The sequence below is a fragment of the Gossypium hirsutum genome, chromosome D11, assembly GCF_007990345.1.
Source record: "Gossypium hirsutum isolate 1008001.06 chromosome D11, Gossypium_hirsutum_v2.1, whole genome shotgun sequence".
NCBI lineage: Eukaryota > Viridiplantae > Streptophyta > Magnoliopsida > Malvales > Malvaceae > Gossypium > Gossypium hirsutum.
The window spans coordinates 60367658-60392824 of record NC_053447.1 but is presented as its reverse complement, the minus strand read 5'-3'; the positions used below and the strand labels follow the sequence as shown (position 1 = coordinate 60392824).

At 34.4% G+C, this 25167-nt stretch overlaps 1 long non-coding RNA gene and 1 pseudogene across 1 annotated transcript; one reads left to right on the top strand and one right to left on the bottom strand.

Annotated features, from left to right (window-relative positions):
* Positions 1-6068: 6068 nt before the first annotated feature.
* Positions 6069-11660, bottom strand: LOC107939619 (sugar transporter ERD6-like 5; annotated as a pseudogene).
* Positions 11661-13899: 2239 nt separating this feature from the next.
* On the top strand, positions 13900-16812 carry LOC121223351 (uncharacterized). Its single transcript, XR_005920699.1, has 4 exons — positions 13900-14007; positions 14156-14250; positions 15430-16030; positions 16112-16812. It is a non-coding gene; the product is annotated as an uncharacterized lncRNA (long non-coding RNA).
* The last annotated feature ends 8355 nt before the right edge of the window (positions 16813-25167 follow it).

The window sequence follows — 25167 nt, the reverse complement described above, 5'->3', positions numbered from 1 at the left end:
AAGATATCACTTGCAAGTTAATATTTTGTCCAAAGATAAAATATTAATGGAGTGATCGATATCTTGAGATACAATTTACCTTTATTCAAATTACTTTGGTGTAAATTTGAAGTCTCATGTGAATTTTTTTATTGAATCAACTACTATTATACCTGCCAACATCAATACATGTATTGGAACATTTAGGGGCATTATGTTTGATAAAATTACCACGGTTAAGGAATTTATGATAACACTGAAAAGAGGCTTGTCAAGAATGAAAAGATTAAAATTGGTATGTTCTTAACAAATCTAACTTTAATGAGGTATATAAAGGAAAATACAAAAGAAACAACAAAAGTAATTTACTAAGGATGCTTGTTTCTCTTGTGGTACAACAAGTGCACTTTTTAATTCTATTTGTTTCGAGGTTAATTTGATTTCAATACCTAGACACACTTGATGAATAGATTCTGGTGCAATAACTTACATCAGTGTGTTTATGAAAAGTTGTCAGAACTATTGAAAGTCTAATGATGGTGAAAGATACATCTATGTAGGCAAAAATAATTCGGTAGAAGTTGAAGCGACAACACTTTTTAGATTATTATTAAGAATTAAATTTTATGTGGATTTGAATAAGACTTTTGTTGTACCGCCTTTTAAGCAAAATTTGACTTCCATTTTAGTATTGGACAAATTCCTTTTTTATTATTCATTTGAAAATGGAAAATTTAGTCTTTTTCATATTTCAAATTAGTTTATTCCAGTTCCTTATCAAGTTATGATAATCTATATTTGCTTAATATTATTGCTTCATTTAATGAATCATTGCATTCCGTAATAGGTTAGAAACGAAAATTGACCATTGAAAATTTGATTCGTTTTGGCACAAGAGATCAAGTCGGGTCTTTAAAAGGAGAATTGATAACTTGTATCCGACAATATTTTAGATCTCTTTGATTTTTTTCGAATAGTCTAAAAGATCTAAAGGTCACAAATTTTATAATCCCACTACTAAAGGTTATTTTTAAGATGTATAATGCTTATTCTTTGAGGATGTTGAGTTGGTGGGGTGAGAGAGAATTAAGGACATTGTCTTTGAAGAAGAATATATTGATATTTCTTAGCATACTCATTTAATTGTTATTGTAAATTATCAGGAACTGTAATTCCCTTAACCCGACCCAATTCACCGGGTCTGAATCTTGGGTATTACTACACAATACTTAACAAAATATTGAAATAGTTGACAAATACTCTTTAACAAAAGCAATTTTATTATTATTTTAACTAAAAGCCTTAAAATCTAAAAACAAAACTCTTTAACGAAAATAATTTTATTATTATTTTAACTGAAAGCCTTAATATATAAAAACAAAAGAAAGTATAAAATATTACATCAGGCCTTTTTCCAAAATTTTACGATACAACATTTATTAAAGACAGACTCTTAGGGTGAAAGCCCACAATACACCACTTTTCCACTATATGCATAACAACCCACTTCGTCGCTACCCTGGCGTACTTCTGGCGTCGCCCCTCCTAGCACATTCTTTTACCACAATACTTGAAACAAGAACAAATTTAGTAAGTTCAAGAGAACTTAGTAAGCTTTATCACAAAAATACCTTGGCAGATACTTTATCTTATTTGAAAAACATCTATGCTCCGACTACCCTTCTGAACCAATTACTTCCATTCCGGGCGGATACTGTTACAGTTTCAACTCACACTTACATGCCAACTTTCATACTCTTAACTTACCAATATACCATCAAAAGAATATACCTTCAGAGCTCACTTAATACAAACCAACTCTTCACACATATATTCATTCCAAAACACTTGTTCACAGATTCTAATCGCTGGTAGATACATACATGTTTGGTGGATACTCACTCAAATTTGCATACCATCAATTTACTAATCAAATCATACTCTGGTTCAATATTATACAAACTCTCACTGATGATGTACTATACAGATCATCCAGATGAATTATATACAACCTTATCACATACCCCCAAATAACTCAGAAAATATGATAACTCGGTTTCCATAAGATTTCAAAAGAAGGTATGATACTGTTCAAATATGACATATATCAACTACTTATATTCCAACACTATACAACACAGTCGAATTCAAATAAACAATTTCTTATGTCTCTCAACTGCGAATATGCCCATAGTCAACTCTAACAGATTATCATGATAGATACCCTTCTTAGCATACAAATACACACTTCTCTTCAAGAACTTTCTTAAAAACTTATCAAGTTACTTTACAGATCTAATTCCATCAAATAACCTCGAACATCTCATAACCTTATCTTAGCAATACATATTACAGAAAAATCAAGATTTACCCAGACTTACCATAAGGGTGGATAAGTATATTTTGCCAGATAGATTTATTAAAGTACGCCGCAAAGGCCAAATAGAATATGCCACGAAGGCATTATACATAATCACATGTTTACTGTCCTGACGAACTTTCACAGAAGGTGCCATGGATTCTCCCTCATGGACTTGTACATATGTTCATGTATTGTGACCTGCCCATTCAATTTACACACCATCGAAGGCTACACCATGAACATTTGCATATCTTGCCATGGGTCTTAACGACATGATCTTACACACATTCATGTACCGTAATCTGTCAGTCCACTCTTTATCTTACTAGAAGCTACACCATGAGTGTTTCCAAATCCTATCAATATGTCATGGGTCTCAACCTCATAGTCTTACACTTGTTTTTATATGTGATCTGCCAATCTGGTTAGCAATATCACTACCCTAGCAGAAGCTTCACAAAGGGACATTTCTCTTCATTTACTTACCTAGATTTATTTGCATTGTAGGCTGACTGATACTTTTCATATCTCAAACTTCACCTACATACTTATCAATTAACATTCATTTTCAATAGAACTTATTACATATCATCATAACATTTATCCCCTATTTACTATACTCGTACACTTACCGGTTATTATAAATATCATTAGCTTCTATATATATACATTTTCTTCTACTTGAAAAGTCTACATAAGAGAGTGAGTTAGCGTAGAGACTCTCCTTAACTCACCTACTACAGTTCTAAGCTCCAGTTTCAAATATCCTTATCGAACCAGCAGCAATAACTGCTTATAGAGCATAGGACCACCATTAAAACTCATTTACACACAATTTACTATCATCACAAAACCTAATAACCCCCATGCAAAGCCTTATACTTACAACTTATTGTTCATATACCACATACAGGCTCACTCTTTCAAAAACATCTAACATGCAAAGATGTAATACTTACCTAGAGATGAAATGATCACCGATTAAGGCAAGAATCCTTAACTTTCAGCTTAACGAGGAAAATAAACCATTGGATTTTAAAAAATCAAAAAGTACTCTCGAAGAAAGAAGAATAACCTCTCTCAGAACCCTTCTCACCTATATAAATATGACCCATCCTACCTAGTGGAACTTAACAAGTGCCACACATTTCAGAATTTGTTTTTCTTAATGGCCTACAAGCTTCAAAAGAAACATAAACGAGAATTCTATAATAATAGATATTAGACTAATCAATCTAGTTAATTCCTAACCAAGTAACTTTACAACCTAACTGCTACAATACTTTAGAAAAACAAGGCGTATTATACCTTTGGTGATAACTCAAATCATACTTACCCCTTATTACTTAACACTATCTTTTCCTTTAAATAGTAAAACATTCTGAAATAAAATCTTCACTTGCTTACACTGTAGTTACTACACGCCCACACCTATGCGCCGAAAAAAACATATGGGCAGCTTGCACTTCGCCAAACAAATTATTTTGCCACTATCCGCCAGACTTGAGGTGTGACAGGAACAAACCATTATACTTGATATTGTTTAAGTAGAAAATCTAGATCAAGACAAAGTCGTTGAACCTTTCAGTCAAATAACAAACTTTATAACTTCAAGAGTAAATGTTATTAAGAAGGTTCATTACAGAAAGAATTATAATATGAATTTAGTGGAATATTTTGACCTTGAGCTGCATTAGATGACTGCTAGGACAATGATTTTCCAATGGTAACATTGTTGAGATGATTTATTTGGTGCAAATTAAACAAAAACTTTTGTATCTGGTGATGCAAAGTCAACGAATTGCAAATTAAAGAAATACATTTATGGGCTTAAGTAGGATTCTCGTTAGTGGTATTACAATATTCACCAAGTAATTATCTTATTCAATTTCAGATGGTTTTGATTAATGATTTTATATATCACAAGTTCAATGAAGTAAGTGTAATTTCAATCAACGCCTCAAGAATGGTTTTGAGATTACGAAAATGCATAAGATTCTTTACAATTCAGTAGTAGGAAGTTTAATGTATGTTCAAATTTTTATGCATTCAGATATTGCGTATATTGTTGGGATGTTGTGTAGATATTTGAACAATTCAAGTATGGATCATTGAAAAACAACCAAAAGATTCATACATTATCTTCAAAAAATAAAGCATTACATGCTCACATATCAGAGGTCTGATAAGTTAGAGATTGTTAGGTTTACAAAGTCCAGTTTTGATGGAATATGGATGCAAAATTTTGTTACTAGGCTACAAATTGTGGCAATAAATGACAGTCTTTTATTCCAATAATAATATGAGGACATGAAAGTCAAGGCACATAGACTCTAAATTCCTAATTGTTAAAATAGGAGTTCAAAGCGGTCAGGTGTCTATAAAGTATACTGAGACAAATTCCATAATTGCGAATTCACTTACTAAAGGACTACCACCCAAGGTTTTTATGGGAACACTGCTCATATGGATGTAACATCATTTCCGGATACTAATTTGATTTTAGTAGGAGTTGTAGTTTTAAATAGTTTTTGTTATAGACACATTTTTAGTTATTTCAGTCCTTTATTCCAATAACAACAAGAGGACATCAAAGTCAATGCACATGGACTTTAAATTTCTAAGTGTTAAAGTAAGAGTTTAAAGTGATCAAGTGTCTATAAAATATATTGAAACAAACTACATAATTGCGGATTCGCTTACTAAAGGACTACCACCCAAGGTTTTTATGGGGACGCTACTCATGGGTGTAACATTGTTTCATTATATTAATTCGATTTAGTGGAGTTTGTAATTTAAAATTTTTTTTGTTATAGACACATTTTTTATTATTTCAGTTTATAAATATTTTAAGATTATTTTCTTCAAAAATAAAGTTTATTTAATTTTATGATCACTTCGATTTGGGTAAAGTTTGATCCCACTAAGGTTTTAAATATTACAAATATTGCATATTTAGATCAACTGCCGGTAGACAGAATAATTACCCTTCTTAAAAACCCTAAAATTTTTTTAATTTTTTTCAAAATTTATACAAATCAATATTTCTCAATATATTATCTTAACCTAAAAAGATGAAATTTAAAAAAAAAGTTGGAAAAAAATTAAGATCAAATTTCTTCAATTAATGTTTCATGCAAAAGAAACTTGATTTTAAATGAAAAGCGTTTCCTTCAAATGAAAGCTTTTTGGAGTATATTTTAATATTTACTTTGATGAAAAATATAATATTTTTATTTACGTAAATTTAGTATTTTTTTATAATCTAAATGCTATTTAGGTTTAACTATTTTTTATTATAAATTTAATTTAATTTTTATTTTATTTAATTTTCACTCAATGATATATTATTTACGTGAAATTGATAATTTGGAAAAAAAAATTAAATATGTTAAATTTTAATTAGTTGGTTTAACATTCTCTATCGATGTTAACACCATGTTGAATATTAATATGAATATATTAATTTAAAATAATTAAAATTTGTATTGCTGGTTTAAAAAATATTAAAATTTGTAAAAGAAGAAAATATATATGTTTATAATTTAAAAAATTATTTATTTTAAATATTTTAATTAAAGTTATATTAAGTTGAAGAATATATTAAATATAGTTGAGTGTATAATAATATTTTATTATCTTTAAAATTTATTGATGTGATATTATTTTATTAATCTTAAAAATTATACTTTTTTTTAATATTATTTTAATATAATTTATTCCTGTATATATTAAGATAAAGTGTTTATAGGAGCAGTCAAAGTAACATTTTGTAAATTTCAATGTGGAAGGGCATTTCCCAACCAATTAATATGTCTGTAATTCTTCGAGTGTTCGCCCCTTGGTCTCCGGAACTAGCTTTCCGATGAATACAGTTCCGACAGCACCCATGAAGGCAAAAATAAAGAAAGTTCCTGAAGTCAAAATATATTTAAACCCAAATCAAAATCTCAACAAAATAACAAAAAAAGAAGATGGAAAATAAGTAAAGAAAGTTACCAGCAGAGTTCCATTCAAAAAGAAAAGTGAAAGTGTATGAAACAACCCAAGAACTAGTCCAGTTTATCAAATTCACCAAGCTTCCTCCTGAACCCCTTATATTTGAAGGAAATATCTGAAATAATATTGTATATATACATATAAACCCCCATCACTAAATTTAATCCTCATTTATGATAATCTTTAGTCATCAAAATGATTTTGGGAAATTTACCTCAGACACTATAATCCAGGGAATTCCCCCCATGCCAAGGTCAAAACTAAGAAAAAAAACCTGGTTACAATAAGCAACAATTAAATATTCCGTAGTGAACAAATGTGAACTGTGACTTGAAGATTGCATATAAGTATAGTAGCTTTACCAATACTCCAATAATCACCAAAGTGGCAGTTAAATATCCTTTCTAGCATGAAAATCCTGCTCATTTCATGGCGAAGAAATAAAATTGATGTAAAACAAAAAAATGGGCTACAAATAGCAAAATCATGTAAGAGAGTCTAGTTAAGCTGAAACCTGCAAGAAGAATGATAATCCTGTAATGACACGACCCAAGCATGATCCACCTGCAGACATCTGAAGAGATCGGTGCTAATTGAATGTTTAAATACTGATGAACTTAGAGATATGATTGGAAAAAAGTTGTTTGAGACTAACCAGCAGAAGTGGTCGTCGTCCGGATTTATCAATGAAGAGTACTCCGATAATAGCCATGAAAATCTGCTAAACAACATCTCCCTATGCAGTAGAATACACCAGTACAATGTTTTAATCTGATATCAAATGGTAATTGTCATTTTCTAACCTGAAGAACAGCTACTCCAATAGATCCAACCGTGCTGGGAAAACCTATTAAAGATCAAGAATCCCTTTGTCTAGAGTTTTCAATCTATGTTTCAACAACCAAATTAAACAAATATGGTTCCGAAATTTACCTGCTGATTCGAAAATAAAACTTGCGTAGTATGAAAAACCATTTAGGCCTCCAAATTGCTGGAACATCAGTCCAGCACAAACCTGGAATAATTTTTGCATACAGATCAAATAAGCATCATTATGCAGCTTTTGACAATAGAAACAAATCTATGTATCTCATTATCTCTCACAATCAATGGATAGGCATATCTCTTCTGGAAGAGATTCAGAAGCCCTTCATCTGGAATCTGCTCTATGTATTCTGTGTACAACTGTTACATAACAAAAAGAATAAGTCTCGTTCCTATAAAACATAGGTTAAGAGTTGGAAAAACCAAGTTCTTTAGGAAGTTAAACTTTTTGGCTTTGTAAACTGATATTTTGTATTGGTTCAAGAAAAGATGAGATTTACTCTAATATCAGTAGCTTCTTGAGAAATATCAGCATGTTCACCACTATGGCGCAGCAGAGCAGCTTCAAACTCTTTCGTTTCATTAGTCTTGGCCTGCAGTTGGTTAGCAGTATCAATTGGACACATTAATGAATTTTCATGCCATATTGTTTCGAATACTATAGCCTATACATGCATTAAACCCCACTAACCAGCCATCTTGGAGACTCCGGAATAAAGAACAATCCTATTAATTGTAGCACACATGGTATGACTCCTGAAAACAAAATTAATGTCAGCTTTTTAAGTAGCTCAAAATTCGAATCTCCGGCTTACGAAGAATGTCATCAACTAAAAGTTTAAACTATATCAAAAGAAGTTACCTATAAGGGCCGAGGCGCGCCAATTGATCAGAGAACCCATAATAAACATGACTGCCTTGCCACAGCATAGCATTAACTGTAAAAAACTAACATATATCAGCTAAAGGAAATCTGCTCTCAGGAATCAAAATATTGAGGAATCTGTATAAGAGAAGATTGAGAAGACCCCTTTCACCATACCAGTGAATCGTGTAGCAAGTTATGGAAGTTACCACATAACAAATAACCCCAGATCCACATCCAACTAGAAGTCTTCCCAGGTCAAGCCACAGAGCATCCTGTCAACATTGGGTTCCATTTCTTTTTATTAATCAGTTTCATCACTGCCTTGGACTGTTTGAGATTTTCTGAACGACAAACCTTTGAGAATACTATAGCAAACCACCCTGTGATGCAGAAAATTTCTGAAATTCCCATTGCCTGTTTAGATATATAATGTATCTAAGTTGTTAAATTACTTGCATCAAGCAGGAAACTGGATACCAAGCATCTTTAACATATGTTACGATTAATAGAAGACTTACGCCTCATCGGCCTACGAGATCTGCAATCTTCCCACTACATCTGCTCCAAGCATCCCTCCTACTGTTAATATGGAACCAAAGACTGCATACTGCATCAGTGAGTGAAGTTAATCACTGACCATAAATATTATGAAGAAAAAAACTAAGATAAAGGCAAACATGTGTTTATTCTACTTTGATGCTGTGATTCAATATTTTCATCTTAATATTAAATGATCAGATCACTTTCCCAAAGATGATATTGAGAAAGTGAAACCCTAAACCATAGTTCAAAAGCTACTCTGCATTTTTTTTACCTCAGATAGAGAAAGGCCAAGGTCTTCCATAATGCCGCTTTTAGCCGGTGATGAATACCCCACCTGAAAATGGATCTCAAACCAATCAAATACGCCATTAACACATTCATTCCTTAACATAACATATAGCCCCAACCCACTATAACATATCAAGTTTCAAGCTTGTGAGGCTGAGATACTGATGATAAGTATCTTCATCCTTTACCAATTGATATAAGTTAAGATTTTCTTTCATCATTTACAGGCAATATGAACCAGATATTGCTACTATGGTATTAAAGATAACAGTAATTGTGACAGAAGTTGAACCATTTTACTATTCTTACAGCATTTCCAAAAGCATATGCACCAGATATTGCTACCATGGTGCTAAAAACAACAGTAATTGTGACAGAAGTAGAAGCATGATTATTATATCTAATAACCCTATCTCCTATTAGGTACAGCATTCTTGAATACAAAGAAATACGAATTACTCATGGAAATTGCTTAGTATTATCTTGTATTGAATCACTATCATGCTAATGTTTTTATACTTGAACTTGAGTAAGTGCTGTTAACAAACTCTACTAACCTAAGTAACAGAATGATAACAGATTAACAATATATGTTCTCTAACATTCAACCAACTTTCCCAATAGGTAAGACCTAAAGTAAATTCCGAAATCGAGTAAATGTTGAGACCGACAAAGGTTTTGTGAGGATATCAGCAACTTGGTCACAGCCGGGCACTTTACTGACAACTAGTAAACCACTAGCCACCTTTTCACGAACAAAAAATAAGTCAAGTTCGACATGTTTAAACTTAGAGTGTAACACCGGATTAGCTGCAACTGCTACTGCACTTGAATTGTCACACCAAATAGCCGGAGGATCAGTAGAATGAACTTGTAACTCTGTTAGTAGAGAAACTAACCAAGCAATATCACTGGTAGCTGCAGCTAAGCTTCAATATTTAGCCTCCGCCGTGGATCGAGAAACAATTTGTTGTTTCTTAAAACACCAAGAGTAGCCAGTCGTAGAACGGCGATCATCAAAATCGAGACCCCAGTTGGCATCAGCATATCCAACTAAAGATAGTCTATCAAATGGGCGAAATACCAATACATGAGTAATAGTGCCATGTAGATACCTCAAAATACGTTTTAATGCCACTAGATGTACTGTAGGAGGTGCATGCATGAATTGACACACACAATTAACTGCATAAGCAATATCCGACTGAGTTAAGACCACATATTGAAGAGCACCTACAAGGCTCCTGTATTCAGTAGGATCAGCAAGGCGATCACATCTTTAGACAACACCGGGGAATTTACCATCGGCGTGTGAACACTCTTTGCATTAGCCAAAGAACTCCGATCAAACAGGTCCCGAATGTATTTGTGCTGGCATAAGTAGAGGCTTTATTGGATAATCGATTAACTTCAATACCCAAAAAATAATGGAGATCGCCCATATCTTTTAGAGAAAATTATTTATGTAACTGCTAACAAAATAGCTTATCTCATCAGCTGAACTACCAGTAATAATAATATTATCTACATAAACCAAAATATAGAAGACAAACTTGGTTGTAACTTTACAAACAAGGAAGCATCAGATTTTGATAAGACAAAATCAGTAGAAATAAGAAATTGTTTCAATTTGTCAAACTAGGCACGGGGAGCTTGCCATAATCCGTACAATGCCTTTGTCAGATGACAGACTAAAGGTTCGCCATTTGGTCCATACTGAACATAGCCAGGAAGTTGCTGCATGAATACTTCGTCAGTGAGCTCGCCATTTAAAAAAGCATTGTTGATATCAACTTGACGGAGTTGCCAACTATTGGTTACAGCAATGGATAAAATGATTCGGATAGTGGTCGGTTTAACCATCGAACTAAAGGTTTCCTTAAAGTCACATACAGGTATTTGTGAACACCTCTTTGCTACCAACAGTGCCTTTCGTCGATCAATGGACCCATCAAGATTCTTCCTGGTTTTGAAAAGTCATTTGCACACAATCATTTTCCGTCTAGGAGGCAAGGAAACAAGTTCCCAGGTGGAGTTAGCCATTAAAGCATCAAATTTAGCTTGAACAGCTAGTTTCCATTCTTTATGAGCAAGCGCTTCTTCAACAGTGCGTGGCTCAAAATCAACAGCTTCAACGAATAAAGCTTTAGGTTTAAAAATTCCTTCCTTAGACTAAGTAACCATAGCATGAGTATTGTTCAGATGAGCAGAAAACACAACGGTTAGATCAGACATCCCAGCAAGATGATCAGATCCTACTGCAACTGACGAATCAACAGGAATGGTTTGGAGTGGACTACACGTAGTTGGCGAGCCATCAGATTGCACAGGATTGCTACTTGGAGTAGGATCTAGAGATATAGTAGGCGATGAGTCAGTGACTCAGCTAGGTATGGCGGTGGATTGAATAGAAGAAGATCGAACAATAGGAGCATATATGGTGACACATGGAGAAGATTGAACGGTAGAGAGATCAGGCGAAAAGAACAAAAATCAACTCTCATCAAAGACAACATGCCGAGAGATAATAACCACACCTCCTGGTGTGAGACAGTGATAGCCCTTATGTTGAGAGCTATACCCTAAAAACGTACATGGCTAGAAACGAAACTCTAGTTTATGATGCACAAATAGACACAAATACGGGAAGCAACAACACCCAAACACCCGTAAGTGATCATATGTAGGTTTATGACCATAAAGGGCCTGATACGGAGACTGACCTTTCAGAACCAGAGTCGGCAGACTATTGGTATAATGAACAACACTATAGAAAGCATAACCCCAATAACGCATCAGTAGATTGGCCTAGGCTAATACAGTAAGACCGGTCTCCACAATATGCTGATGTTTGCGCTCAGCAACACCGTTCTATTCGAATGTATATGGACAGGAAAGACGATGAAGAATTCCATGACTAGCCAAAACCGACGTAAAGGCACGAAACTCATCGCCCAAGTCACTCTAAAATTTCTTAATATTCTTCCCAAACTGAGTGAAAACCATCTACTGAAACTAACGAAAGCACTCAACTGCCTGAGATTTACGTTTAATCAGATCAATCTAAGTAAATCGACTACTCATGTCAATAATCAAAACATAGTACAGATTATTTCCACAAGCAACAGAAGCCAGGCCCCACAAATCAGAAATAACTAATTCAATTGATTCCATATATTTAGTAGTGGAGGGAAAAAAGGGTAATTTATGTGACTTCTCTTTCTGACAGGCAATACAAACATTATTGAGACATTTCTTATTGAAAATAATTTGACACTTATCAAGAACAAGTTAACTACAGCAGCAGAAGGATGACCAAGTCTCTTATGCCATAGTGCAAAGACATCAGTATTTAAAGAACACTCCTAAAGGCTAGTGTTGTGAATGGCAGGAATAGTATCAGATGAACCAAATGGATTGGTAGAAAATTGATATAAATCATCACGAGCTTGGCCCCGTAGCAAAATTTCTTGTGTCTGGATGTCCTTAATAACACAATAAGATAGATGAAATTTTAAAAAAAATACATTATTGTCATTAGCAAACTAAGAAACAGACATAAGGTTCTTTCGGATACTCAGCACACACAAGACATTAGAAAGATGTAATATCCTATTCTTTGTAGGCAAAACAAAATTCCCAATAGATGAGATTTTAGTGAAAGCCCCATTCTCCATTAAAAGAGTGAAAGTACCTAAATATGGAGTGGACTTGTTCAAACTAGAGGCATTCTGACAAACATGATGAGTGACCCCGGAATCTGGATATCAAGACAAAGTTCCAACAGGTATAGGAACATAAGAATCAATATTATCAAAATTAGACTCATACTTAATACCGGTCGAATAATCAGACGCATGAAAATCAGAGATACGGAGGAAACCAATACACGGCGAAGAGTCACAATCAATAAAAAGTACATGAGGTTTGGTCCGCCATGGGACTCCGAGATTATGATTTGGCAAAGGAGTTGGGCCCTCAAGTCCAACATAATGAGCTGATGGCCCAAGAGAATCAGGCCTAAAATTTAGCCCAACAGCGACCTACTTATTAGGCCCAGTTGGCCCAACAGACTGGCCTGCACCATGCGAACGCTGAACCTCAGCAGATGGCCCAAATCGTCGCTGGCCCAATGTGCTCTCCATGCAAGGTCTGTGATATGGAAAATAAGCAGACTTGGGCCACTAGAGCAGTCCAATGTCCGTGTGGGCCACCATCTGACGCAAATCCGTGACCCACCTAATTTAGTTTGTCATAGACAAAGGGATTTGTATCCCTATACTGCAGCGCAGTTTCGAAACCCTAAAATAAGGGCTATCCGTCCTAATATGTGCCACCAGGAAAAGGACCGGGCTATCTCCCATCGAGCTCGCATAGTTCCCAGGCCCTCCAAAACTAGCATATCAACCATCAGGCACCTCCTGTCCAATCTTAGCAGACAAAGGTCGCACCATTGTTGAAGCATTCGAACCACCATACTCTAAGTTAAACCGATAGAAACATCATTGTGCAAGATGGCCATAACGGCCACAAATCCGGCATTGTACTCGTTGACAAAAACCACGCCCTTGTAAGCCAAAAGAATGACCACCGCGCACGTCACCCCGACTAGACTCTGTCCTTGGAGGAGTTTCGACGAGATTGGCATGCATTGGCGCATCATTCATCGTCTGTGTTTTGCGACTTTCGATCTCTAACAGTACATCGACCAATTTCTAGAACGGAAGGGCCTCCGATGAAAATGACGCCAAAGTTAACACAACATCAAACTCAGACGACAATCCTGCAAGAATAATTTTTACTTTTTCAGTCTCTGAAACACTAGAACTAGAGGCTTCAAGCAAAGCACAAAGGTTCTGAATTTTTGCAATGTATTATTTAACAGAGAGCTCACCGTTTGTTACGGAGTGCAATTCATGCCAAACACAAGACACCTTAGCACCAGTAGATGCCGTGAACAGTCGATTCAGAATAGTCCAGACATTACAGGTCATCTTAGCGGCTGTAAAACATGACAGTAGAGACGCACTAATCATGGAAAGCAACCAAGTTACGAGGAGTTTATCTTGCTGAACGAAGGCGAAAGCATCGAGATTAGGAGTTAAAGCACCATCCGGAGATGCCATAGGCTTCGGCGGAACAGGTAATGTACCTTCTGAAAACCCTAGCAACTCATAGCCCTCAACGATTAAACGAATATGTTGCTACCATTGAACAAAGCTTTTCTCATCAATTTTTACTGTATCATGGTGAGGAAAGGACTGAATCAAACGATAACTTGAAAATGGCAGGCTAAAATTATCAATGGAAGTGGAGTCTATTGAATTAGCCATGGATCGACAAAGGAAGCAGGCACCAGGATCTCAAGCGACTGATACCATATTAGGTACAATATTCTTGAATACAAAGAAATATGAATTACTGAAGGAAATTGCTTAGTCTTATCTTGTATTGAAGTACTATCATGCTAATGTTTTTATACTTTAATTTGAGTAACTGCTGTTAACAAACTTTACTAACCTAAGTAACAAAACGATAACAGATTAACAATATCTGTTCTCTAACATCTCCATCTATAATACTGGTCTCTGCCTCATCAGTAATCAGTCTTCTCATCACAAGCCCTTCCAACATTTCATTTTCCTCCATGTTTTGCTTTCTTGGTCACCGTGGAAATAGAAACTGCCCACTTTTTTGAAAGTCAAAAGGGAAAGTATTATTGAAAAAGTACACTCAATTATTGGAATAGAACTTTTTTTTATCTCAAGTAGTATTAAAACAAAGAGATATTGTAATGCGAAATGATTAAAGTTTTCAGCTGTCATTTTCAAGGGTTCCAAAGTTTCAGTATATCATTCAAAAAAATATCGCAGTAGGGTAGCCAAGAACTAGGACTAATTTACTTTAAAATACCATAAAAGAAATTATCAGAATAAACTTTTTTTTGAAAAATTATTGGAATAGGTTCATTTTACGAAAACACTTCCAATTAGGAACGTTTTCAGATTGTAAGCATTTTTCCCCAACAGTAAACTTTCAACAGCTACTTTTTCCGACAACTATTTAATTAGACCCCATCCCCTAATGGTCCAATTTTTTCCCTATATAAATCCTCTCATTTCATTTTTCTTCCAATTCAATCTCAACTCTCCTTCACATTCTCAAATCTCTCTCAAATTCTCTTAATTCACTCTTAAATTCTCACTCAAATTTTATTTCTCTCTAATTTTCTTTTATTAAAATTATCTTAACGTTTTTGTAAATTAAATTTTCTATTAGAAATTATTCGGTTTTTTTTTTAAATTAGAAATGGCAAGATCTCTAATCCATTTTGATGACATTTTCATCAATCAATTACAAACGGTAAGAATATTTTTTATTGTATTTTATTATTGTTTATTTTTTATTTTCTTGTTATATTTGAATTTAATAGTTTGTATATTTTTTACCAAAATAGGTGGAAGATCAAATTTTTTAGATTTATATTCGTAATCTACCTATTCCTCCATAACCCTTGATTGAACCCACTTGAGAGAAGTCGACTTTTCGCACATGGCTCTTGTAGGTAGGGATGTAAGTTGGACCCGACACTCATAAGCACATTGGTGGAAAGGTGGAGACTAAGGTGCACACATTCCATCTTCCATGCGGTGAGTGTACTATCACTCTGGAGGACGTGCAGTTACAACTTGGATTACGAGTGGATAGGCTGATAGTGATTAAGTTAGTTTACGCAATTAATTGGAGAGGCATATGTGCCAGACTTTTGGAAAGGTTTCAAAGACGATTTTTGGAGGCAGGATCAAAATGGGTTGGTTAAGAAGAAACTTCGATGGGCTCGATAAGGATTTGATTGAAATTTAAAGAGAACAACATGCTAAGACGTATATCTTTTTTATCATCGGGGGTAACCTAATATTAGATAAGTCACAAAATTTCATTCATCTAAGTTGGCTACTGAAACTCGTCAACTTTAAAGAAACGGGCAAATTTAGTTGGGAGTTTACCGTGTTGGTGACCTTTTACCGAGAGATGTGTTGGGCGACGCAACCACAGAAAATTAAAATTGGTGGTTGCATGCTACAACTGCAGTCATGGGCGCGGTATTGACTGCTATTTTTACGTCCTTAAGCGAACTACCCTTATACATTCTTACTCATAACAAGGTAAAATTCATTAGATAATATATTTACCACAATAAAATTAATTAAATTTTAAATTGTTCTGCTAACAAATTATTTCAATAGGTGGAACCATAGACCGAGTTATGCAAGAATACCGAATGAGCTTCAAGATATACGACTTCTGTTATACCAACGACCGGAAGTGGAGGTATGCATTATTTTTAAATTTGAATTATATAATATTAACGTAGTTGATTTGAGATTTAGTAGTATATATAACTAAAATTTGGATTAATTTAATATAATTTGAATGGACGCCATATGAGAATCCCGCAATTCAAGAATGCATCTCGTCAGAATTTTTGGTGAATCCCAACATCTGGCACGCAAAAGGTGCCATTGGTAGTGTACGTTATCATGGAGATGCACAAGTCAGATAGAGTGTTGCGACAATTCGAGTTCAGACAATCAATTCTAGTGGCATCTTAAGACCTCAATGACCTATATCCTATTAACTTACGGGGGAAGACGGATGAGAATTGGATAATATTTCACGCCCAATATATCAACATGTGGAACAATAGGTACGAGCCTTTACCTACCCACGAGGCCATTGTCGCTTCAGAGTTAGCCTACGATCCAAAGTACATGCAATTGTTTAGAGTTTATGGTAAGCCATGCGTGATAGAGAAAGAGGTGAGGGGATGGCAACCACATGCGAGGAGGCCACGAAAGGCGCCTATACATCCAAGGTTTGGTGAGGTGGGTCCATTGTCAGCATCTATGTAAGAAATGACATCGATGGCCACACCACCCTCTGAATAGTATGTCTCGTCTTATTCTGGTGCATATACTTGTAACGACCACATTTTAACTTAGAGTTAGGTACAATGTTGGACCAAGTTAAGAAATAGTAGAAAAATTTTGAATTTTACTAAATAAAGATTTTTAATATTAAAATAGGTAGTATTTAGACTTGATAGGATATTAGAAAATATTTTTCGAGATAGGACAGATTTAAATAGAAGCTTAGACTAAATTGAAAGAGTATAAAAAAATTACTGTTGTGGAAGTACAATTTTAGAAAGTTAGGAGATACATAGTGGTAGTAGAAAGGTAGGAAGGATTAAAAAGAAATTTAACTAAGTGAAGTATGAGTCATCCTAGAAATTGTAAAAGATGAGTTGGAATAAAATGGTAAATAGCCAAGTAGATATTTAAGGTGTAATGATGATGGGTAAAAGTGTAATGATGGATCTTGAGGTCTTATTAGCAAATTGACCATTGTTGAACCATCCAAGCTCCAAATCTTCATTTTTCTTTGAAATTTCTTTAGTAAAAGCTAAAATGAAAACTAGTGAGCCGCTTTATTTCATGAAGAAATTTCCATATATGGGTTAAAAGAGAGAAATACATGAGTTAGGGTTTTGAATTTTCAAAAAGTTAAGGTAAGGATGATGGAAATTCTCATAACATACATGTTTATTTTCATAATATAGCATAGAAAATTTATTTACTTTTTAGTTTTAACTTATAAATGTTATATGTTGTTATGAAATTGAAGAAAAATAGAAGAAGTTTAAGGACAAAAGTGAAAGGAAAGGAACAGAAGTGACAAAAGAGTAGAAGGGAAGAAAAATTCATTCATATAGATTCAAATAGACCAAATTCGGAGTTAGAACGAGGAAAAGAGAAAATGTAGGATTAGTAGATTTTACGTACACGATCATTTGTCGAGGTAAGTTCGTGTAACTAAATTGTGTATATTTATATGTTTGAATTAAATGTTGTGTATGTGAATTTTATAATTTCCAAATATATGAAATTGTTTACATATCAGACAAAGCCCGATAAATATTAAATCCTGTTTGAATAATGGAATTCGATGGATACAGGATTTCCCGATTGGTTATGGTCCTACATGTGTTGCGGACACACCTCAGCTCCTACGAGCATCCCGTTATAAGCCCTCTCGTTATACGGTTCCTGCGAGCATCCTGATCGGTAGTGATTCTGCATGTGTTGCGGACTACCGTACCTTTTTGTGATCGTCCTATTCTATAATCGGTTGTGATCCTGCATATGTTACAGACACAAACGCAGCTCTTTGTGAGCGTCCTGATATGGCTCGCTTGAACTTTCTGATACATGGCTATCCGGAGATCCTAATTAATGGCTCTTCGTGAGCTTCCTATTATATAGCCTGGATAAGCTCTCTGATAGGCTCTTTGTGAGCTTCTCGATTAATGGCTTTTTATGAGCTTCCTATTATATGGCTGGAGAGAGGATTTCTCGATTATGTGCTTTAAAGAGCACTCCTGAATATGAATTGACGAATTTCAGATTTGTACACTTTGAGTGTACTACCTGTGTATCCATCGATATTTTTAATGATTCAACAGACAAAATTCTAACATGAGAAAATATGAACATGAAATAAATTAATACACGTATCTGCCTGAAATACATGAAAATGATGACACATGATATATGGAAATACGAGATGATAATATATGAATAGGGAATTTGTATGATGAATATGTTCATCCATAATTATAAATTTGTACACCTTGAGTGTATTACCCGTGTGACACTGACATTTCAAATGATTTAATGGGCAAAATTCTGACATGAAGTAATCTAAACTTGAGACGAATTATTATGAAAATATACTTGAAATACAAGGATATGATTTGTATATGTTATATGAATACATGATGTGGAAAGTATATGAACATGAAAATCTAACTATTGTTGAGCCTATACTTGTTTCTTGATATTTATATGAAATATATGACTAACAAGGGCGATGAAGATATGTGTTAGGGCTTGTGATCAAGTTGATTGAATGTGCCTTATATGTTTATATTGAATTTAAATGAGTGGTAAGTTAATTACCATGTTATACGAACTAAGCATTTCATGCTTACTCTGTTTTATTTTCCCCTGTTCTATAGTAATTCAGAGGCTCGTTGGATTGGAAGCTTGGCGGAGATCACTCACACTATCTATCAGCTTATTTCGATACATATATGGTAAATCAATTATGGTTACAATGGCATGTATAGGTTAATTGGCCAATATCGGCATATAAATACTTTAATTGTAACTAGCCATTGGAATGGCTTGTGATGGATATGTTTGGTATGTATTTGAAATTGGTTGATTGATAGAAATTATATTGGCATATTGATGATTGAGTTAAGTTAGTATATTTGATAAGATATGCATATAAGTGAACTTGGTAATTTAAATAGGTGTGTATACTTGATTATATGAGGTATTATATCATGTATAGGACTTGATTTTGAGTTGGGTTAAATGACCTATAATAGATTGTGAATGTGATAGAGTGTTGGTGTAGGAGGATGACAAAATGGAGTGAGAAATATGGCTAGGAAAATAACCTATTTTCATCCACATGGGCAGAGACACAGGCGTGTGTCTCAACCATGTGTGACACACAGCCCAGCACATGGGCGTGTGATCTGGCCGTGTGTCCCCTGCATCTTTAAAATTTCAAAACAGAATGCCCAAGTATTTACACACGGCCTAGCACACGGGCATGTGGATTGGCCATGTGACCCAAGTCAGAGAACTACACGGCCTGAGACACGGGTGTGTCCTTTTGGTCGTATGAACCACACGGCCTGACCACACGGGCATGTGACCCCTGCACCTAGGAAAAATTTTGAGATTTTTCAAAAAATTCTTTAAGTACCTGGTTTAGTCCCGACTCGTTTCTAATCATGTTTTGGACCTCGAGGGTTCATATAAGGGACTTTATGTTTGATTTCTGACATGAATACTGTATAAAATGAAATATCTGTTTACTTGATTTGCATATTCTGGTAATGCTTCGTAACCCTATTCCGGCGACGAATATAGGTTAGGGGTGTTATATCCAGAATGCAATTTTGGTATCGTTTTTCTATAGCGATATAGATGTCTTTCATAAAATATCGATACTTTTTGTTTAAGTATCGATATTTTGTCCCTGTTTTGAATAAAAATAATTTTTAAATCATTTCCAAACATAAACAAACATCCATTAATAACCCCAAATGTTTATATTAATAATTTTTTAGTTAAATAAGTTAAATCACTATGTATGAATGACTGAATTATAGAATTTCTAACCAAAAATTCTTTGGCACCAAATGTAATAGTCCTATACAAGGTCCATATAGTCGGATCGACTATAGGGGTGTTACAATACTAACCCTGTCATTTTCATACAAGCACAATATTTTTTACTTCTACTTCGATGCTAGGTTTTGTTTTTGAACCTTCATCCCCAGTGTATTACACACCGATACCACCGACATTTTCGATGACGATGATAACGACGACGACATATAGGTTGTCTTTGTTTTGGGCACCAACCGAGAGTCTAGTCATTATGCCATCAGTGTATGAGACACAATATAGTTATACTCCTACACCGATGGTGTCACAAACACCTCTGAGATCATTGTTCTACTAAGGTGGATCATCTTCCTAGCCACCTATTCCTAGACTGTAGGATGCACAATGGCAACTGAGAAGTAATCGATCGTAATTAACCACGAACAAAGGTGAAGAAGATGAGAAGCCAAGACCACAAGCTATACTAGAGGTTGAACCAAGAAGGAATCTGGCTCGCAACCATTGGCCATCTCGATGTGTACACATTCTAACTGGGGATTGGATTGATTTACATTATTATTGTACTTCTCATGTTAACATTACAATAAATATCAAACATTTTTATTATATCGATGTTGCACATCATTATGTTTTTAGATAAATATAGTTTCTTTTTCATTAAAGTTGGTATTTGTTATCATTTCAAAATATTAAATCAAGGCTGTACGTGAACAATGGAAGAAAGTTGTATAATTTATTGATTTGTATTTTATGGAAAAAATGCGCGTTTACAGATTACAACAAAATTGATGTTAATAATGTGTTGTACTTGTATCATCCCTTTGATGTGGACATGACGACATTGTATGGTCCGAGTTCCTACACCACCCACATAACCTCAATTGATTTGACTTTTCTCAGATGTCAATGTTGTTGTGTATCTGAGTCGATGATGGGCGACTTTTTGGTTTGCAATGCAATGATCTATCAGGTAACAACTTAAATGGAGCACTCGATACAGGTGACCACCTACATTCATTTGGGACTAGTGGGAATACGTTTCCCCACACATTGTAAATGTTTTATAGTTTGTAGACTTCGTCAAAAAAGCTTATGGGATCCAAACGTTGATTGTTACATATTGCAATTACATGAGCACATAGAAAACAAAGTGCGCCAAATCTCCCACAGTCGTAAGTCCTTTGTCTCAGGTGTACACGATACGCTTCCCCGACAATACCTTGGTCTGACCTGTCGTACTCCATTACTCGAAACCATAGGTCTTCACGTGAGTGACACACTAGATGCATACAGTTCGCTCGTGTTGTAGCCTTTCTAATTGCTTTCAGTACATCATTGCTCCAAACGTGGCCACCATGCATCTACCCAATATAATTCACTGTGACGCCTCAAACCCGATCGGGATGGTCCAACCCAATTCGAAACATCATATTAGCCACCGAAATAACTCTTCATTTAAAACTTTATGAACCACACCAACCATGTAACACCCCTAACCCGTCTCCGTTACTAGATTAGGGTTACGTAGCATTACCAAACAATTGGAACAACATTTAACATCATAATATTAAATAAATTAATCTAATTAAAAACCTATCAAACATATGCATTTGGTCCCTAAATCGAGCCTTCAAAACCCTAAAAATAGTTTAAAAGCAATTTGAGACTAGTTTGAAACAAAATAAAAGATTTGAGAAAAAGTTGCAAAATTTAAAAATAGGGGTCACACGACTGTATGGTCAAGTCGTGTGACATAGCCCAGGCTGTGTAGCAATCAAACAAAGGGACACACGGCCGTGTTGCAGGCTGTGTAACTCTTTGACTTGTGACACAACCATGTGCTAAGCCGTGTAGCACACTAACTTGATACACTAGCAATTTACACAGCTGTGTTGCCAAGCCGTGTGACAGCCCATGTCCCAAGTCGTGTGATTCATAATTTGACCTTAAAAATAAGCCATTTCGAAACCAAAACACACCTAACCATCCATCCCATTTGTGCACACATTTAATAAACTTAAGCATCATTCAAAAACTTATAAACATACCATTTCAAACATCCTATTTCATCTAACCAATATGTCATTCAAAGGCACCACATTTATATCAAAACATCATTAACCAAATAAATCAATATAACCCTACTTAAAGCACAAAACCTAGTTCATTTATCTACCAAATGATATCACATATGGCCATTTACATGCCATCACAAACATACCAAAAAGGATCTTATATACAAGCATTCGAGAATGGCCAAAATGTTCTAACTTGTCATAGCTCCAAAGTTTATCAAACCAAACATAAACTTCAAAAGCATATACATACCAAATCAACCACTACACATTTAAGAACTATCATAATAAAAGGGTCCTATACATGCCATTTATAACCTTGGACAAAATACTCAAAACTACCAAAATAGTTACTGGATAGTGTGATAGATCTTCAACAAGTCTCCAACCAATCGAGCTTCCAATAATCTGTAAAATTAAGGAAAGTAACTACAAAAGCAACTAGCACTTAGTAAGCTCGTATAAACTCAAATATAACTTAGCATTTCTTTAGCACAATTTGTAGAAAAAGCATAATATCGTTACCAAGACTATAAGCTTAGTAAAATCTTATACAAGCACCATCAAACTCACAAGTTAGTAAGTTCATCCATGGTACAACCATCAAACTCACAAGTTAGTAAGTTCATCCATGATACATATGAGTTCAATTATATCATAAATAGATTTCATAAGATACATCATTTAACTCATCAACGTTTTCATAAGATCATGAACCATTTCATTTGTATACATACCATGACATTTCCTTTACTTACCTATTGAACCATCTAGAATTGCATCAGATACTCGAGAATGCTCACACATAGTGTGTGTTTTTCCATATAACCGTAACCTTTCCTTTTTAATAGTACTCACACGAGCTGTGAAATGGACCTGCTCACACGAGTTGTGGGTCAGAATGTTAGCTACATGATGCTGCTCACACAAGCTGTAGGGAATTCACAATAAATGCAGGACTTCAGCCATCAGCAGGACATTCAAGACCAGCACCTGAAACATGAAATCCCTAATGACATGTCATTCGTATCCTAAGAATTTTTAAAGTTCAATGGGATTCATTGTCAGTTAATTACTCAAAACATCGATACATAAGCATTTTCAAGTTCATTTATATTAGCACATTATAGTAAATAATCAATTTAGCTAACATTAATACGATTATAATTCATACGAACTTACCTCGATAACTATGGTTGTAGAAGTAGAATTTGAAACTAATCCGAAGCTTTCGTCTTTCCTCGATTTAAATTCGATTGTTGTTTATCTTGATCTAAATAGATAATTTCATTCAATTAAGTACTTCAAGTATTCAATTCAATTCAATTCAATCTATAATTCATATTTATATAAAATTATAAAATTACCCCTAATATTTTAACTTTTCATAATTTAGTCCTTAAACTCATAACTTGAATATTAATCATTTTAACCTAAATCCATATTAACTAATGCTACAAGGAGCCTTGGTAATATATTACATGCCATTAAAACTAATCATTCTAAGTGTGAACTTGGAATAAATATCAAAATTACATGTTAACTTTTAAATAGTACAACGTGATACATGATTTTTAATTTGATTCAATTTTCACAAATTATTAATACCGTTATTGACATAGTACCATTTTACATTTATATATTATATATAAAAATTTATTTATTCAATATGAAAATAAATGATAAAATGTGTATAATATAAAAAATATCTCATGTGAACTTAAAATTATTACAAATATCCTTTCTTTTAACTAATAAATTTATCCTAGTTAAACATGTAGTTTAATTATTTTATTTAAACTTAATTAATAATATTAAAATTAATAAAATTTATATTATATAAATTTTATTAATTTATGTAAATTTAAAATTAATTTAACTGTAAAATATTAGATTGATTTTTCGTAATATAATATTGTAATTATACTTTTAAAATTTGAAATTATTTCAATTTCCATATTAAATCATGACTTAATTAAATTTTTATAGAAAAATATTATACTATTAATCTTTAAAATAATTCACGTGTAAATGCATATAAAAAATTAAAATGAAAAATGTTACATATTTATGTTTATTAATTGCATGCTTTAAATTCTCATTATATCTAAATTTATAACCACGGTTATTTTAATTATATTTCTTAATGGTCTACCGCTCCGCCATGAATTGCTTAAACGTCATATACCTGTCAACCCCTTCTGTGTCTTCTGTTCGGAACAACCTTAGGATATTGATCACCTCTTTCGAACATGCTCCATATCTAGGGCAATCTGGTTCGGAACACCCAAGGCCATTCGAAGTGACACTCTGGCTCTATTTGAAGCAAGTATTGTGAAATGGATGTGGATCATAAAGCTGTTACTCATGGCTGGATAGTAACCCTCTGGCGAAGCACCCCAATGCAGTATTGTTTAACAACGAGGAGCCAAATCCATTACTGGTGTACATGTGTCCTGGAATATAATGAGTCCATACAGGTATCCGCAAAACCTATAGTACTGCACCGGTAGAAGCGAAATTGCATATTCCAGGTAACGCGTCCCAAGAGCCTCCCGCTAACTGTCCCTTTGCTGCTCTGGCAGCACCATTCTTAATGCTTATAGCTTTAGTACAAGATAGAGTATTAGCAAGATATGGCGTCGCAGCTGCATTAATAGGATATTGCCCTAACCCTCTGTATCTTGCTGCTTCCTACATGCAAATTTCCAAAACCCATTGTCGGCTCCTGCTGATCCGAGAGGCTTTAAGGAAACTGAACTCATTACGTATAACTCATGCACAGTTATATCACTCTGATCAGACATAGGCACGTTTGATTAATGGCCAGGTAACAGTTCACTGGAAGCTGGAACCATTGCAATCAGGCATCCGGAATTCGCTCCGCACCATCCATCTATGATTGGAGCGAACATGGCACATGCGGTCACACAGGGTATACCTGCTGGCTCGAAG